The sequence below is a fragment of the Protopterus annectens genome, chromosome 8.part1 (assembly GCF_019279795.1).
Source record: "Protopterus annectens isolate FY-2018-M chromosome 8.part1, PAN1.0, whole genome shotgun sequence".
Lineage (NCBI taxonomy): Eukaryota > Metazoa > Chordata > Ceratodontiformes > Protopteridae > Protopterus > Protopterus annectens.
In genome coordinates this window covers 262,085,976-262,103,210 of record NC_056742.1, presented here as the reverse complement: position 1 = coordinate 262,103,210, position 17,235 = coordinate 262,085,976, and positions in this window count along the sequence as shown.

Sequence of the window (17,235 nt, the reverse complement as noted above, 5' to 3'; positions counted from 1 at the left end):
GTAATATTCACCATTGTATGCAAAATTGTGTTCCCAATAGCTCAGAACTATATTAGCAAATGTTGAGAGACAGGCTTCACCTATGACAATCACACCGAGTTGTTAAAAATATTCTCCTTCAAATGCAAAGTAGATATTCTATAAAAGCAGTTCTATAAATAAATATACATATCCTGTCTAAACATTGCATTTAAGTGGCCACAAACACTCTGAACCTATCCAACCCAGTTCCAGGGTATCACAAGTAAACAAGTCTTTAATGTCCTGTTTCAAAAATATCACTGAATTCCATAGAATCATTACTCAAATTGGCCAAGAATTCCCAGGATTATTTTATTGCTCTCTGGAAGTTTGCCTGTGAATGTTTTAACATCCAATCAATAAAAATTGCTAAAGGTTGTGGGGTGGATGCTTTTGCAGAAATAATAGGTCACATAGGGGATCCATGACATTTTGTATGTATTTTAGGCATCCCAAAAATAATTTGGATTTGTGGTTTCTTCACCATTAAAACGTTGATTCTTGAGAAGAAATGTATTCCTGTTGTAAAGGTCTAATATTTAAAAGTTGATCACTCTGTATGGTTAATGGACCTTGTTCGATGAAGAGACACCATAAACTTCAGCATTCTTGATGAGGGAAAAGATATGGTAAGTGTAATCCAAACTGTTCATAATTACAGTCCCCGTCATCCAGTTTCATCACATGGATATCCTTGTTGGTAGTTAATTCTCTGAAGGCTTGTCTCTTCCTTTTTGTTAAATTTGAGGCATATGAACCAGATTCCTCAAAAGCCAAACAACAGATACCTTTTGTACAAATCCTTTTTAAAATTAGCCTGATTTGGATGTAAAGGGGAATTCCACAATGGTTTCCTGTGTAACTCATACCTTTGAAATGTTTCACCAATGTTTAGTCTTACATTAGACTCAAATTGATTTTTCTCAAGAACAACTTTAATTCGATTATGCTGTCCACATAGGTGGACTTCCTTAGTAGAATGAAAGAAAACTCTTTCCAGAAATCTTCCTCATGCATTTTTATTACAAAGCCCCTGAAGTTGTATATATGAAACAGGTTGCCACAAATTTGAGGTCCTGGTTTTAATTTTTGCCTGTCCGTGGCATCTGTTCCTCCTCTTGTTGTGTCTGTACCTGTTCCCAGGGACAAAGCCATTGTAATTGTTGTTGTATTGACCTCAGCTTGTAGACCAATTAGATATCCACTGTGATCAACATAGGGACGGTTCTGATAAAAAAAAAAAACTTTAGTTTCAAGGTTGTTTACAGAACCTTGTCCCTGTTCTACCACCTCATCTGGATTTGCTGATACATCTTACAATGTTAAATGTAGCCCATAATATACTTTCTTATTAGCATAGTAATTACTGTCTCTGTTCAATTTCTTTTCCTTCCAGGTCCTTATCATATTAATGTTTGGACATTTTGACAAAAACAGCCCTGCAGTCATCTTTCATATTCTGAAACAGTAAATCCCTCTTAATATTTGCATCAAGTTCTTTGGTTTCACTTGTCATTTTTTCCAGTGCTGTTTCAGTGTGTCTTTAATCAGTAACCACAAACATTCCATGCTGAATTTTTGAAAAACTCAGTAAGTTCTTGAAAAAAGACAGAATCTTGTGCAGTGCTGTTGAGCAACATATGATATTGCAACCCCTTTGGCATTGTCTCTTGCTTGATGCTGGCAAGAAAAACTATATTGTCTAGTTGCAAACTCTTCTGCTTGATAAATTTCTTGCCCAGTGTCTCTATTTCCTGCTTCATTGTACCTTTAAAATTATGTATGAAATATCAATTTGCTGTTTTCTTCTGGTGTTACCAAAAGTGTCTGGCACCCTTAAGCACAAATGCAAGCCATCAGTGTTGTTACTTATTTCAAATAGACTAGGGCAACCTGTCACATGCTGTTCCCAATAACTCCACTGCCTCTGGGGACAACCTCTTGCGATGTAATATTGTGGGCTTCTTATTCCCCACCAGCACAATACATAACAGTAAATTGCAATATTTGAATTAATGTCACCATACCAGTGGGGATGTTAATCAAGGTGAATCTCCCTTCTGTTGACTGTAAACCATACCCAGGAGTATTACTATCGGTCCTCATGAACAAATCTTGGGAGTTGGATCCATCGTCAAAAGTACTGACATAAACCAAAAATAAAACAAACTACACTGACAATCACTGATACTCCACCAAGATTTCTTCTTTAATAGATTAGTACTTTTGTTCACACTCTTGCGATGAACTTCATCAGATAAAAACACATCCCCAAAAGTGAATTTAAGTACTAAAACTTCATGTTCATAAGATCAAAATTAATGTTGTATAAGTTTATTGTAATGTTTCCTCAGAGTGGTTGCTAGGGAAATGTAGTCATTTAAACCTGGTGCTGTATGACTATTCAGCAATACTTGCCAGTGCATTTTCTCTGCAAAAAGTTCCATTTTACTATCCTCGTCTCTCAAATTGTCAATTTTTAGTATATAAATTCACTCTTGGGGATGTGTTTTTATTTGATGAAGCTCATCACAAGTGTATGAATGAATGTGCTAATCTATTAAAGGAGCAGTCTTGATGGAGTATCAGTGATTTTTTTTTTCTTGGTTATTTTCAGCACTAGCACCACTTCTACAATCAGCTATCTTTTGGTCAATGATATAAACATTTTTTCTAAGCTATTAGAATTTTATCTCAAGACACTAGCACTAACTGCGGTGGTGGTGCTGCAGTAGAGTTGTCGCCTCACAGTAAGACATTGTCCTGTTCGATTCTCAGCTAGAGCGTCTTCTGTGTGGAAACATGCGTGAATGGGTGTACCTTCATTGAAGGGTGTGCATCAGGGCTGGCAACTCGGTACATAAAAATCAACTGCCAATCATTAGCAGACCGGCGTTCCGCTGTGGCAACCTCTAACCGGGAAAAGCTGAAAGACACAACAACAACTAGCAGGTGAATCAAACCAGTATTGCTCTGTTCCATTTAAAGCTGATCACGCGAACTTTTAACAACAGTTAAAGTGCCTAAAGCTTTTTTGTAAATGTTTTATTAAAATGTTCACACAAATACAATACCATAAAATAGTAACAACCAAACCAATATAAAAACAGAAATTTAACACCGTAGCACTTAAAATGCTGATAATGTGTGCAGTATTAGTTAATGGCATACATGAAACATATTTACACAATTAAGCATTACCTTCTTTCTAGTACTATTTTATAAAAAGCATTTCTGTAGCATTGGAATATTACAATTACAGATAAGTACATAAAAGACTTTAGTTACTCCATAAATAGAAGCAGCCTATTTTTTTGTTTCTGCTTGTTTTTTCTATCTGTGTTGGCTGAACTGCATCCCATCTGCCCAAGTCTCAGGCCTGTTCATTCTTGATGCAGGCAGCCTTACCTGCACTGAGTGAGAACTAAATGGAGGGCACTATCATCCAGGTAGACAGGGAGGAGTTTGTATCATCTACCTGTGTCCAAGCCATAGACCTGCTGAAGGAGTTCACCTTCATCCCGATTATAGTTAGGACTTCATCTCTGTATGCCCCATGGCCAGGCTGTAGAAGTCTAGATTTAAGACAAAAGATAAGACCTATGAGATTTATCCTTATTCCAAGTTATACCAAAGGCCTAATGTATTGTTGTAGTATCATTGACAGTTTAGCAGAAAGCACAATTTTCTGAAAATGTTTTCTTTTTTTTTACTTTTTAAAAGAAAAGTTGTTTGGCTTAGATTTAGAAGGTTTACTGTCAAGGTGTATACCTCGCAGTAACCATTTCTGATTCAGAGACAACCTTACCACAGTGCTTTAGCATAGTTATGTTTTTGTAGCATAACCTGAACTATGGCATTTAATGCCAAGCTTTACATAACAATGAAACGGTTCTTGGCTTCTTCTTAACAATGACCTCCCAAGCCTCTGATATGACCCAATACTTTCTGTTACTAATGCTTTATGTAGTTTGTCATAGTTGTATACTTGTATCATACATCTCATCTTCTCAGCAACAGACTGTTGGAGAAAGCTTCCAAATCAAATAGTTTTGAAAATAGCAATACTACTGATTTAGTAAGCTCACAAAATAATACTACATAAATTAGCATTTATTTTCTTTAAAAAATCTTTAATTGAAATGAATATTATTATTTGTTCATGAGAATCAAATACCTTTTTCAAAAAGCATTACAGATTGTAGTATGTCAGAGCAGAAGTATAAGCCAAAGTTAGGGACACTTGTGGGGTATGATGATAAGTTGTCTGGCACTTCTACTAATCTGTTAGAATCAAAGCTCATGAATAGAGATAATATTTCTTGCAGCATATTAAAAGCCAGACACAGATAATATTGAAAAAGCTGAATATCAACATAGCTATCTGCGTGTATTGAGGAAAGACCTTATTGTGATATAATTATTTAGGCCCGGAGAATAATGACCTTTAAGCCTAAAAATCCATTTCAATTCATTCAATTCCATCAAATTTATATAATCACCACCCCTGGCATTCTGTTCCACTGTTTGTAATACTCTAAATACACTACTACCTACAGACCTCTGGTGTGGCTATGGGTACCCCCTGTGCAAACTGTGATTCTGTTTATTTATTTAATACTTAATGTTCATGCTTCTTTATAAGTTATTGATGAAATTATTAAAATATTATAATGTTGCTTTTGATACCTATTTTTTAAAATTTATGAACTTATAAATAATGTTCTGATTTATTGCATTCAATGTTTACTATAACTCCGGTTCTTAAATAAGTCCATTATATCTATTGATATAGTTATAACATGGTCTATAGACAGAACTTGATTTTAGATATATATTGTATTTATTATAAAATTGTAATAGATAATTTCATTAATTTATTTATGATATATTTTGTTGCATCATCATTATCAGCCATTATAATAAGTCATACAGTGATTATATTATAATGATACCAGACAAATGTATTGCTCATATCTTGCTCCATAGATACTAAATAGAATGGTCATCTCCAAAATGCATTATATAACTTTTAACATACTAAGTATTTATTTATTTTTTAAAAGTTTAGTTTATTTTAGAGCAATGAATTTATAAGTGAATATGAACTCTGAATGGCTTGTCAATCTAGCTTATTTTAGAGCAAGCTTAAAATATGTCATGGTAAACTGAAATGCATTTCTTACATTGTGTTTCTGTATCGCTTTAAAAGATTCCAATGAATTTAAATGCATAATTGCATAATTGAACTAGTTAATTGATTGAATAATGAATTACTTTTTACTATATAAACTCTAGTTTCATTAAGATGTATATTGTCTGAAGAAGCGTATCTGGAGATACGCGAAAGCGCTCACCTCTTTCCCTAAATAAATCGTTTTATTTTTACTTAAAAACGTGGAGAGTCTGAAGTTTATGCTGTACATTTCCTGTATGTTATTATTAAGCATTGTTACATATTTAGTCTGTTCATCTTCTTGTAATTTGGATGCCTTACCCTTTTCATTTCACTTATATCACTTTCTACACATAACTTTTCTTTTTCTTCTTTTTCACAGTCTGCCCATAAATGTCTTGTTTGCATTTATAACATTCAGTTTCACATTTTTGCATCATGGCCATAATCCCCACATACAAAACATTTCTTTTCATCAATTGCTCACAAAATGCCCTTCTTTTCCACAAAATAAACATGGTTTTGGTTGACTCAAATATTTTACAACAGCTGTTTTCTTTTGCATTACTCATACTAAACATATGAATATTTTCTTATTTTCTATTTTCAATATGACAGTACAATCCCAAACTCCCAGTCCATAGTCCCCTGTTATTCAATACTTTTGAAATACTTTTAACTTCTTTACAAGGAAATGCAATAAATGTTCTTTAGCATTCTCTCTCATCAGTTGAATGTTCACTTTCTTTTGTGTTTCATGATAAAAAGTCTTAACAGTATATCTATTCCATGGATATGCATCTTTTTTCCTAATTTCCCAAGAAAGTCTCTATGCCTGCAGTAGTTTAAAAAAGTCACAATATGTCTCTTTTTTATCAAAATAAATGCTGTTACCTCTTTTATTCCTAAAGGCACAATGACTGTGTCCCATATTTCATGCCTGCCCATTTCCTTCTCTTCTTTGCCTTGTAAACATGCTACAAATGTCCATCTTCCTGATTCCTCAGTTCTTATATGTTCCCTTTTCTGTTATCTCGTTTCCTTTACTACTTCTGCAAAAGACTTTCTTTTTAATTCTTCCTCTTCTCCTTTCCGAATCCTTTATTGCTTCTCCCCATGATAAATCATTTCCATTCTCTGGTTCATTTCCTTCAAGCAAATTAACCAATAAATCAACCAGCAACCCTCCCAATTGGATGATTGCAACCATAACTCCATCTTGCAATTGCTCATCTACCTTCAAACTGCTGAATAAATCTTTCTGAAATAAATCCTCCAAATTGAATATAACCTCCTCTGATCTCCTATTTCAGTCTCATTCTCCTCTCTGAAGACGATATTCACCTCAGGCCTTCACTGTCTGTCTGCCATACTGCACCATTCTCCCAGCTGCCACTACACTGAGAATGGAACTTATGCAGTACATGCTTACCGACTCACAGACCACAATTATGTTAATGAGTACGGGTCCTTTATTAAAATTCACAAAATGCAATATATACATTCTGTATACAAAATTCACCACTTATTTATAATTTTTTACAATTATGTACCAGTGATTCACACATTTTCAAAACAAAACATTTTTAGACTTTCAGTTCCCATCACTTTCTTCCACAACCAAACTCTTATTTTCTTCAAAATTTCTGAAAATACCCATTTCCCATTATATTTTTATCTCATTCATTCTTTCATTCCATATGATCCATATTATGCAAAACAGTTTTTCGTCTGATGCATCTATATCCTTTTGTTTTTTGTTTTCATAATATCCATATTGTCTTATATCCATAATTATACATTTAAAACTTTTCAGACTTTTTACACAGTCTTTGTCACATATTTCTTTCCACAATTGATTGCATTTCAGAAAAAAACATGTTCTGTGTTCTTTAATTCCTCACAATATATACAAATTTATTTATTGATTGATTTATATGGCATATTTGCCTTTACTAGTAGCTTATTTATAGACAACCACCATAAAAAATCTGTAAATTCTACATACTTTTTGCATTTTTTCATTCTTGCTCTTACTGCTTTCACTTTTTTATCTTCTAACTGCTTCCAATGGTAAACATAATACCATTTTCCCATTATATTTTCATGCCATGTTTTCCTATTCTTGTCTATGTTCCCTAAATCAGTCTTCCATAGTAATATTTTCTCTTGATGTAATTTCATTTCCATACAAATGATCCCTTTACTTATTTTTAAACATTTAAGCTTTTCCCATATTGATTTTTATTTTTCCTGTATAATCCTTATTAATAAATTAATTTTTTCTTGTATTTCTATTAATTCTTTATATAAATTTAATGAAGCTATATATAAAATTACTAAACCCAAACCACCTCCTTTTTTGGTAACATAAAAAAATTCCTCTTTTAATAGGGTTTAATCTAGATCCCCATATTAATGTGAATAACACATTCAGTAATTCTTTTTCACATTCTGGCAGTATCATAAACACACTTCATAGGTTCATAGGTTCATACTAGGTTATCTGCCCTAGGGCATTTATAAGCCTAGCCAGAGTGTGTTTGGCTTTCGCCACCCATTTTAAATTAATTTTGCTATGCCCTTTTTCAAGGTTAGTATACTGTGCCTCTGTCTAACAGTGACACAGAAGTGATACCCGGGATAAACCTACGATCTCCCATCCACTCATCAAGATTCCTCTTGAAGAGAGTCAATGAGGAACTCTGCCTAACCTGGACTGGGATTTTATTCCAGAGTGAAGGGAGCCTCTGGGTTATGAATCTGTCCCTCCAGCATGTCCTATTTATTTCAGTGCTGAGGTTCAAGTTTCTAGAGCGTGTAGCTCGATGGGATTTGGATTTTCTGAGGTGCAGCATGTCCATTAATTCCGGGTTGGACATGGCTTTATACATCAGGCACAGATTGCTTCTGAGCAGGCGGTATGCCACTGAGTAGAGCTGGAGTTTCTTTAACCGGGCAGCATATGGCATCTGCTTGAGCCCTATGATCCCCTTGGTATGGTACTTTTGGGGTCTTTCCAGTTGCTGCAGGTGTCTGGTAAGGTACATCCCAAAAGGGGCATTGTACTCAATTATGGGCCTAATGAGGGATGAGTAAAGAGGCACGATGACCTCGGCTGATCTAGATGTGAATCCCTTCATGATTAGGTGGGCTATATAAAATGTTTTTCTAACCACTTTGGCCACGTGGTTGTCAAATGAGAGATTGCTATCAACTTGGGTCCCCAGGTCCCTAATTACTTCTTCTGTACTTAATGGATTACCACCTATGTGGTAATTTGTGGGCACTTTGTTTTTGCCAAAGGGGATGACTATACACCTTTTGGCGTTTAGCTTGAGGCCATGGCTCTGGCACCAGTTGTCTGTTTCTATGAGGCCCTTTTGGAGGATGCTTGTGTCGGCTGGAGAGTCGATTATGGCACCCAGTTTTCAGTCATCTACGAAATTAGTCAGCCACAGTCCTTCCGTGTTGGCCTGTACCTCCGAGAAATATATATCAAACAAGAGAGGTCCCAGGACTGTGCCTTGGGGGACGCCACTTGCAACTGGTTTGGAGTCTGACATGGCTCCAGCAATTCTAACCATGTGGGTTCTGTCCTTGAGCCAGTTTGCAACCCATCTAGTGACATAGGTGTTTATATTTAAGCTGGTGAGCTTATCTATAATGCCCGAGTGGGGTGTTGTATCGAAGGCTTTTGCGAGGTCCAGGTAGGCTGTGTGGACCACCTTCCCCTCGTCAATGGCCTTGGTGACTGTTTCAAAGAAATCAACCAGGTTTAAGAGGCAGGATCTGCCCTTAACAAAGCTGAACTGGGTAGGATCCAGTGTCTGTAGGTCCCCAATATCTTTATTTATGAGGTCCATGATGATCCTTTCCATAGCTTTGCAGACCAAGCTAGTCAGGCTTATGGGGCGATAGTTTCCAGGATCCATTGAGGCACCACCTTTGTGGAGAGGGACCACTGTTGCTGTACACCACTCTTTGGGTACATATCCTGTAGTAAGGCTGAGATTGAACAGTAGTTTTATGTTTGGGTTTAGCTCTTCTTGGAGTTCATGTAGGATGCAGCCCGGAACAATGTCCAGTCCCATTGATGCTGTGTTTTTTGCTTTGGAGAGGGCAGCTCTTACCTGAGCATCTGAGATGTCAGGGGGGGCAGCACTCTGCTGGGATAAATATTTGCCCTTTTGGTGGGGAGGGGGGGAGAAGTTTGCACTGAATCTGTCAGCTAGGATGTTGGCAATGTCTGTGGGTTTGGTGTATTTTTTGTCATTTTGGACTAATTCTGACCATATCTGGGAATTCCCCACCCAGGTTCCTAACATAACTAAAGAAAGCCTTGTGATTGTCCTTAGTGTCCTGTGCAATTTTTCTCTCGAAGCTGGCCTTAGATGATTTTATGAGTGCCTGTAGTTTTTTGCTAATACTGATCAGAGATGCCTTCCCTTTTTGGGATTTTGCTCTATTAAATAGTAGCTTCCTCCTTCTATTGTATAGTTTGTTTATGGCTGGGGTCCACCAGACAGGATGCCTGCCTTTGGAGGATTGGGTCTTGGTTTTATTTGGGATTGCATGATCCATGCATTCCTGAAGTTGTTCATAGAGTGCGTTTATAAAGGATTCTGTGGTCTGGGCCATATTTTTCACAGGCCTGGGGGCTTTGAAGGATTCCACCTCAGTTTTGAGGAGTGTGAAATTTGCTTTAGAGAAGTTTTTCACTGTGGTTTTCAGGGCAGGGGGTGGAGTCAGGATGTGAATATCCAGTGAGATTAGTTTATGGTCTGATCTTACCAGTGAGGGATACACTTCTGGTCTGGAGCATAGAGTCCCCATGTTGGTGATGATCAGGTCCAGTATGTTTTCCCCTCTTGTGGGAGTGGTAACAAGTTGTTCCATAGCATCTGAGTTTATAAATTCTAGGAACCTTTGGGCTAGGGTGTTGGAGCTAGAGTAATGCTCCCAGTCTATGTTTGGGTAGTTGAAGTCGCCCAATATAATGGTGTTTGGAGAGACCTTCATATTTTCCAGTGTTCTCAGGAAGGCTGAGTGGGGTTCCTGGGTTTGGGAGGGTGGTCTGTAGCAGGCTATAAACTGGAAGGCAGTTTTACCCACTGTTAGTTGCACATGGATAGTCCCTGATGCTTTGTGCTGTGCCACCAACCTGGAGGTGTGGGTATCTTTGACGAATATTGATACTCCCCCTCCTTTTGTAGTACGGTCCAAGTTTTGGGGCCGAAAAGCATGGCATGAGGTATAACCTGGTAGTGCTGGGGTGCTCTCAGGAGCCTTGAACCAGGTTTCTGTTACTGCACAGATATCGATGTTCTCCATGCTAAGGAGAGTTTCGAGTGCGTGCATCTTGAGGTTTAGACTTCTGGCATTGAGTAGCATTACTCTTAGTTTCTTATCCCTTGTGATACCTATGGAGGTGGGTTTGTCTTTTGAGCCTTGCCTAAAAAAGGCACTATGGGGGTAGCAAGAGCCTTTGCCAATATCCAAAAGCCCAGGGGTGACAGGTGCAAACCGTCCCTAGCGAAGCATCGTGGCTTGTCGAGCATGTCATCCCAGGCTGACAGGCATTGGATCCCCTTTGAATGACACCAATACTTAAGCCAATTGTTGAAATTGATCATCTTGTCTTCATATTGTGGCATCATTCTTGGTGAGGGTAAGATGGTACTCAAGGTCAGGGTCATACCGGCCTGGGCTACATGCTCAGAGTGCTCCTCTATGTCTCTTTTCATGTAGTCCAGAGAGGTACATCTCAGGTCATTCACACCAGCATGGACAATGACTGAGTCATATTTGTACTTGCCTTGGAGTGACCTGAGTGCTTGTGTTATGTGGCGGATCCTAGCGCCCGACAGGCAGCTCACCGTGACCTTCTCCTTGTTCAGCCTGGTGAGCGGGACGTCAGTGTGCCTGACGATAGAGTCAGATATTACAAGTGTATCAGGTGTGTTGTTTAGCCTTAAGGGCTGTGACTGTTCGGCACACTGGCTTTGTGAGCTATGTGTTGCACGAGTTTTGTTTTGGGGTAGCGGTTGCTTGGGTGTCTGCTTTGGAGGTCTCTGCTGCTTAGGCAGATTTTTATTTAGAGCCTCCGAGTATGTTTTTGTGTGTTTATGTGTTTGGTTTGCTGTCGTGGTAGGTCTATGTGAGATTGGAATTGTAGTGAGTGTGGTTTCCTTTTCCTCCTGACTGGTTTCACCAGTACTAAGTTGAGAGAGCTTAGCCTCCAGTATGGCTATATGGTTGCATCTTTCACATGTGTTTGAATTTGTTGTGAGGAGGAGAGGGTTGTCTGTGTACATGTGGCAGTTGTAACATTGCCTCAAGATTCCGAGATTCACCAGCTGGACCGGAGAGGAGATTGACAACTGATCTTTGGACATGCTAGAATAGTATTGGGAATTCCTTTATAACTGAAAAAAAAGGGCCAATGGGGAACGAGGTACTCAAGGGGAGTTTGTGAGGGTGTAGTGCTTTTAATATTTTAGTGCTGACTTATATAATTGCTTTAGTGAGCAAGTGCCAGGTAACTTAAATGCAGTGTGTTTCAGGTAACTTAAATGCAAAAATGACAAACAGTAACTTTCTTTCAAGTGAAACGAGGAAATAAGTACAGTAAGCAATGCAGATATCACTAGGGATCCACAGAAGTGCTGAAAAGCCGTGTTTTAGGTGAAATTAGCATTTCAGGGAAATAACAAGCAAACAAACAAGCAGCATACAAATAAAGCTAGATTCAGCAGGCCTGGATCTAGTCTATGCTACAGCAAACAAGGTGTACCAATTTCAGTAAGAAACAGTTCAAATATGCAGGCACTATAAGCCTTTAACCAGAAATTCCCAGCTCAGAAGGGCAGAGTCCAGCCTCTCCTCCCACAAGAGTGCAGACCACGAACCCTTTTAATGTAAAATAACTGGCCTGAGGCCCAAGTGCTTAAACCAGAATTAATACACTTTTAGAATAACAGACACTGAGCCCTCAATCAGCAGTTCCCAACTTAGAAGGATGTAAGCTACCTGTTCTGCCACTACAGTGCAGATCACAAACCTTCCTAATGTAAAACAACTGGTCTGAAGCCCAAGTGCTTAATCCAAAAGACTTAGAATGATAGCTACACTTTAATCAAGTTACTGCCAAGCAGTAATAAATACAATTGAATACTTTAAAGAATGCCTGGATTAGTGCTCAGGTTATACAAACAAAGCTAGATTCAGCAAGCCTGGATCTAGTCTATGCTACAGCAAACAAGGTGTACCAATTTCATTAAGAAGTAGTTTAGATATGCAGGCACTATAAGCCTTTAACCAGAAATTCCCAGCTAGAAGGGCAGAGTCCAGCCTCTCCTCCCACAAGAGTGCAGACCACAAACCCTTTTAATGTAAAATAACTGGCCTGAAGCCCAAGTGCTTAAAACAGAATTAATACACTTTTAGAATAACAGACACTGAGCCCTGCTTAAACTAAAAGGCTTAGAATGAGTTACACCAAGCAGTAATAAATACAATTGAGTACTTTTAAGATGACGCAAAAGCAAAATAAAGTAGGAAGAAACACAAATACAGTAAAAGCAGATTTTTTTTTTTTTTTTGAGTGAGCAAATGAGATGGGCCCAGGAGTTACAGGACAGAAACAAGTGCAAATGCAGGCCTTCCAATCAGAAAGTTGAGAGAGATGGAAGACCGCCCAAACGGCCAATAACTACAAATTCTGGGCCAGAACCACTCCTTATGTGGTAGACAGGTTACCTAGTGCTTACCACTCCCACTGATAAGCTAGAAGGCTTCCCTCCAACACAGAAAGGCTTGGGGGCTCAGAAGCTTACAAATAGTCCTGGATACAGCAAATCTGTATCTGGAACACTAATTACAGGAAAGGTAGGAAACAGGCTTACAATTTTTTTTTTTTCAGAAAAGTAGCAAAAACAGTAGTAAAAACAATTCACATGCAGTGCAAGCTGGCACGCTTGAGTATGTAGCAATATTAGTCCACACACAGTTTGAAAAAATGTAATTAAATTAAAAAGGACTAAAAGCAAGTGCAGAAAGGGTTTATTAGGTAGAATGCGGTGAAGAGATGGGACTGGGGGAGTGTCCTAGATCAAATCTACAGTGGGGTGGGCACGGCAAAAGCCACCAAATTTAAACTACTGTCACAACAGGGAGGGGGGTTGGGGAAAAGTTTCAACAGAGATGTGAGGAATCAGAGTGCAAATTATAAAACCCAAAAAATATATACTGATCTCTGTATATTTGCAGAACACTAAGACAACAGATATCTAAGCAACAATTTAGCTCTATAATACAGAATAATGCAGAGAAATATACTAAGTTCTATATATCTGCAGAAAGTCTTGTAAGGCTGTTCCACTTTAAATGCAGACTGCTGCTATTAACAGTTCAAATTAAGGGAACCTTGAGTTAACAACACACAAGCAATAGAAACCACAATGAGGGGGGTGGGGAAGAAAGTTTCAACAGAGATGTGAGGAATCAGAGTGCAAATTATAAAACCCAAAAATATATGCTGATCTCTGTATATTTGCAGAACACTAAGACAACAGATATCTAAGCAACAATTTAGCTCTATAATACAGAATAATGCAGAAAAATATACTCAGCTCTATACATCTGCAGAAAGTCTTGTAAGGCTGTTCCACTTTAAATGCAGACTGCTGCTATTAACAGTTCAAATTAAGGGAACCTTGAGTTAACAACACACAAGCAATAGAAACCACAATGATGGGGGTGGGGAAGAAAGTTTCAACAGAGATGTGAGGAATCAGAGTGCAAATTATAAAACCCAAAAAATATATGCTGATCTCTGTATATTTGCAGAACACTAAGACAACAGATATCTAAGCAACAATTTAGCTCTATAATACAGAATAATGCAGAAAAATATACTCAGCTCTATATATCTGCAGAAAGTCTTGTAAGGCTGTTCCACTTTAAATGCAGACTGCTGCTATTAACAGTTCAAATTAAGGGAACCTTGAGTTAACAACACACAAGCAATAGAAACCACAATAAGGGGGGTGGGGAAGAAAGTTTCAACAGAGATGTGAGGAATCAGAGTGCAAATTATAAAACCCAAAAATATATACTGATCTCTGTATATTTGCAGAACACTAAGACAACAGATATCTAAGCAACAATTTAGCTCTATAATACAGAATAATGCAGAAAAATATACTCAGCTCTATATATCTGCAGAAAGTCTTGTAAGGCTGTTCCACTTTAAATGCAGACTGCTGCTATTAACAGTTCAAATTAAGGGAACCTTGAGTTAACAACACACAAGCAATAGAAACCACAATGAGGGGGTGGGGAAGAAAGTTTCAACAGAGATGTGAGGAATCAGAGTGCAAATTTTAAAACCTAAAAATATATACTGATCTCTGTATATTTGCAGAACACTAAGACAACAGATATCTAAGCAACAATTTAGCTCTATAATACAGAATAATGCAGAAAAATATACTCAGCTCTATATATCTGCAGAAAGTCTTGTAAGGCTGTTCCACTTTAAATGCAGACTGCTGCTATTAACAGTTCAAATTAAGGGAACCTTGAGTTAACAACACACAAGCAATATAAACCACAATGAGGGGGGTGGGGAAGAAAGTTTCAACAAAGATGTGAAGAATCAAAGTGCAAATTATAAAACCCAAAAAAAATATACTGATCTCTGTATATTTGCAGAACACTAAGACAACAAATATCTAAGCAACAATTTAGCTCTATAATACAGAATAATGCAGAAAAATATACTCAGCTCTGTATATCTGCAGAAAGTCTTGTAAGGCTGTTCCACTTTAAACGCAGACTGCTGCTATTAACAGTTCAAATTTGCCAAATGTGCCATCTTATCTAATATCACAGAATTAATTAAACATGCTTTTTTATTATATGTAAGTTTAAAAGTTCTCCAGAATATACACATACTTCTTATTTTAAGTATCATATCTTTCCATTGTGTCACTCTGTTTATTCACTACCAGACTTTATTCCCAAAACTTCTATTTCTTCTTTATTAAATTGAATACCTTTTATTTTTCCAGAGAACCCCAGTCATTTACTTTTTTCTTCATTAATACTTAGACCTATCTCCCTTAATTCTTTGTCAAGTGTCTGAATAGCTATACTGATCCGTTCTTTATTTTTAACAATAATATATTGTCCACATAAGAGAGCATTACTGGAATCTGAATTCCCTCTAGTGAACAATATGTAGCTTCCTGTAATGCCCAATTTATCTTAGAAACTACCGCATTCATAAATAATGCAAACAGTATACTGCTTGCTGGATACGATTGCTTAATACCACTCTTTATTTTTATTGTCTCACTTAACCAATCTTTTACCGCTAATCTCTCTTCATTTTTGCTATGCACAGATTTCAACACATTGATTATTTTATTACTTATATTCTGTCAAGATGTCCCATAATGTTTCATGCTGGATCTTGTCAAATGCTTTACTTAACATCACCTACTAGTATTTTCAAATTTGTTTCCCTATTTATTGCATTGTCTACTGATTTTCTTATTAATATTAACAGTTTTTGACTTCCATTTTCTTTTATTCCAAAGATTGTTTCAGTCAATAATTTATTAGCCTTACTTAAATTCTTTTTTTAACTATTTTCATAAAGATCTTATACTCCACATTATTTAATACTATTGGTCTCCAATTTTTATGTCTGTTCTTTCTCCATTTTCTATATAAATTTCATTGCACCCATACATATTTTGACATCATTTACACCTTTTTCAAACTGTTCATTCAGTACCTCTAAAAATACTCCTTTTGTCACTCTTGTATGTCATTATACATTAGATATTCAAGTCCATCTAAACCTGTGGCTGCTTCTACATTAACTGTTTTTAACACATTTTGTAAATTCTGTCATTGTAATATTTTCTTCCATTCTCTTATTATCCTCTTCAGTTAACTTTTTTTAGTTCCATCTGTTTTTTTTTCTTATAGTGTTGCATATAGAAAAAGTTTTTAAAATATGTCTGTCTGCATAATTTCTTTTTGTGTATTCACTATATATCCTACCTCATTCCTTAACTCACTTTTTATTATTATTTTTTCTTTAACCATTTTACTTGAATATGGTGCTACTTCCTTTATTCCTTGTAAAAAATATATTTGTTTAAATAACATTTTTTAATTTTTCTCTTGGTTCATTTCATGTAACAGTCTTTCCTTTTTTAGAAACTCTTCTTTATTGTCTACTATACATTTAAAGTCTTCACTACTAATTTCTTTATATTTGCCACTGTCTTGTGTTCTTTTTGTCTTTTACCACTGTAATACCTCTTTTTTATATTTTTCTCTTAAATTAATCCACTAACTTGTCCAGTCTTTATACATTCCTGTCATGTTTATATGATCTAGCCATAACTGATGTATTATTTCATTTACATACTCATTTAGTTCTGATTCATTAATTTTTATCCCTCTGCCTATTCTTATAATAACCTGTTCTTTCTTGAATTTCTATCCATATTGTTACATGATCTGAGAAACCTGTAATTTTACCTCCATGATGTAATATATTTAAGCTCTCTGATACTATAATGTAATCAATTTCAGTTCTCAGATTACTCCTTCTGTATGTTCAATGCTTGCTTTTACATAAAAACATTTTACCGCTTTTGATCATATCTGAAATACTTTTTACATCCGACCCTTCTTTTCGCCTGTGTCTTAAATCACAATTGAAGTCTTCCACTATTATTACTTGCATATTTACACTCGCATAATCAAGTATTTCCTTAAACATAATTTCTGTTTTTGTATAGTGTATGCATAGAGTGCAATTATCCATTGTATTTGATTCGTCCATCTTGTATCTAATATTACTATTCTTCCTAACAGTACTGGTGTATAATCTAGAATCTTTATACATTCTTTACAAAAATTGCTATACCTGAACAGTTTTCATCTCCTAGTTCCATATAATCTTGCCTTCCCATAACCCATTAACTTGAATTCTTTCATCTTCTGTTGTT